This window comes from Macaca mulatta, chromosome 7 (assembly GCF_049350105.2).
Source record: "Macaca mulatta isolate MMU2019108-1 chromosome 7, T2T-MMU8v2.0, whole genome shotgun sequence".
Classification (NCBI taxonomy): domain Eukaryota; kingdom Metazoa; phylum Chordata; class Mammalia; order Primates; family Cercopithecidae; genus Macaca; species Macaca mulatta.
This window is the reverse complement of record NC_133412.1, coordinates 80,936,994-80,939,949: the sequence shown is the minus strand read 5'-3', so window position 1 is coordinate 80,939,949 and position 2,956 is coordinate 80,936,994.

Below are 2,956 nucleotides of genomic sequence, written 5' to 3'. Positions count from 1 at the left end.
GAGACCACCCTGGCCAAATGGCAAAACCCTGTCTCTACTAAAAATACAAAAAATTAGCTGGCGTGGTGGCGCATGCCTGTAGTCCCAGCTACTCAGAAGGCTGAGATGGGAGAACTACTTGAACCCGGGAGGTGGAGGTTGTAGTGAGCCGAGATCATACCATTGCACTCCAGCCTGGATGACAGAGCAAGACTCCATCTCAAAAAAAAAAAAAAAAAAAAATTATGGAAAAAACTTATGAAAAAAAAGTTATAGGATTAAAAAAAGTCATGGGATAAAAATTTTAAAAAGGCTGGGTGCGGTGGATCACACCTGTAAGCCCAGCACTTTGGGAGGCTGAGGCAGGCAGATCACCTGAGGTCAGGATTTGAGACCAGCTTGGCCAACATGGAGACACCTCATCTCTACCAAAAATACAAAAATTAGCCAGGAGTGGTGGCACATGCCTGTAACCCCAGCTGCTCCAGAGGCTGGGGCAAGAGAATCGCATGAACCTGGGAGTTAGCCAAGATCGCACCATTGCCCTTCAGCCTGGGCAACAGAGTGAGACTCCAGGGGGAAAAAAAGGAGTGTAAGGTAATGCTTCACTCATCTTCTTTAAACGGCAGTGGGAGTAAATCCCACCACTTTAGGGCAACCTCCACCTCCTACTGCAGCCAAGATTCAATCTAAGGGGGTTAGTGAGAAGAAAGGCTCAGCATAAAATACTGAGCTCTCAAAGTCCAGTTGTGAGCACAGCATATTTTTTGTTTTTTGCTTAACCTTGTATTATATAGCTTTTCAAACATAGAAAAGTAGGGAGAAGCTCAGCAAGGTGGCATATGACTGTATTCCAGCTATCTGGGGGGCTGAGGCGGGAGGATCACTTGAGCCCAGGAGCTCCAGGCTGCTGTAAGCTATGACTATGCCACTGCAATCCAACCTGAGCAACAGAGCAACACTCCATCTCTAAATAAAGAAGTAGAATACTAAAATGCAATAAACCCCCATGTACCCATCAGCTTTAACAATTAACAAATGGCCAATCATTTTTAAATTTTTTTATAGACATGGGGTTCTTGCTATGTTGCCTAGGCTGGTCTTGAACTCCTGGGCTCAAGCAATCCACCTGCCTCGGTCACCCAAAGTGCTGGGATTACAGGCGTGAGCCACCGTGCCTGGCCCAGTCTTTTTCCTGAGTGTTCCTACATCTCCCCCTGGGTTATTTTAAAGCAAATCCCAAACATATTTTAGCATTTTTTCATTTTTTAAGAGACAGATCGGGCCAGGCATGGTGGCTGGTGCCTATAATCCCAGCACTTTGGTAGGCCAAGGCAGGCAGATCACCTGAGGTCAGGAGTTCGAGACCAGCCTGACCAACATGGAGAAACCCCGTCTCTACTAAAAATACAAAATTAGCCAGGCGCATGGCGCATGCCTGTAATCCCAGCTACTCAGGAGGCTGCAGCAGGAGAATCACTTGAACCTGGAGGTGGAGGTTTCAGTGAGCTGAGATTGTGCCATTGCACTCCAGCCTGGGCAACAAGAGCGAAACTCCATCTCAAAGAAAAAGAAAAAAAGAAATGGTGTCTCACTTTGTTGCCCAGGCTGGGGTGCTGTAGCATGATCATAGCTCACTGCAGCCTCAAACTCCTGGGCTCAAGTGATCCTCCTGCCTCAGCCTCCCAAGTATCGAGATTAAAGGTGCCTACCACCACGCCTGGCTACTTTTTACGTGTTGTAGTTGACCAATCTCATCTCAAACTCCCAGCTAAAGCAACTCCCGCCCTCCGCCCTGCCCCGCCACCTGGACTTCCCAACTTGGTGGGAATTACAGACACGAACTCCTGGCCAAATTATTTCATCTGTAAAAACTTCAGTATGTTATCTCTAAGAGATAAGGACTTCTTTTTAACAGAAATACAAGCCTGTATAACATAGAAATACAAAAAAAAAAAAAATGATAACATAGAAATGCAATACCTGACCGGACGCTGTGGCTCACGCCTGTAACCCCAGCACTTTGGGAGGCCAAGACAGGTGGATCACTTGAGGTCAGGAGTTTGAGATCAGCCTGGCCAACATAGTGAAACCCAGTCTCTACCAAAATTACAAAAATTAGCCAGGCATGGTGGCACGCGCCTGTAATTCCAGCCTACTGGGGAGACTGAGGCAGGAGAATCGCTTGAACCTAGGGCCGGGGGTGGGGGTGGGGGTGTGGCGTGGAGCTTGCAATGAGCCAAGATCCTCCACTAGGCAAAAGGGCGAAACTCTGTCTGGAAAAAAATGAAAAGAAAAGAAATACAATACCTGAAAAGTTTTAGTAATTCCTTAAATCAGTTATCTTTCAATTATTATCCGAAGAAGATCCACACATTGAAACATTTAGTTGATATATCCCTTAAATCTCTTTTATTCTGAAGTGTTTCCCCCTCCCACATTTCTCCCTTTGCCATTTTTTTTTAAATAAGACAGATCATTTGTCCCATATAATTTCCTACATTTTGGGTATGGTTGATTTCATACCTACGATGTCTTAACATATTCCTGCTAATCTCTATATAGCCTATAAACTCGTAGTCAGATCTTGAGGCTTGGTTAGGTAGGTGATGCTCTGTATTCCCTATGCATCTCACCAGGAAATGACATGATGGTATGACTGATCAGAGTTCAGGTATTGTTAGCCTGTTGCATCCATTATGTCTTTTTTTTCTTTTCTTTTCTTTTTTTTTTTTTTTTTTTTTGAGGCAAGGTCTAGCTTTGTTGCCCAGGTTGGGGTGCAGTAGCGCGATCACAGTTCACTGCAATCTCCGCCTCCCTAACTCAAGCGATTCTCCCACCTCAGCCTCTTGAGTGCTGGGACCCCAGGCACAGCCACCTAATTAATAGACTCATTGCCTCCGATTTTTAAATGTCCCTTTCAAGACACCGTCCCCTTCCTGGTACGCGAAGCGCTGGGAACGAAAGGGACTTCCGG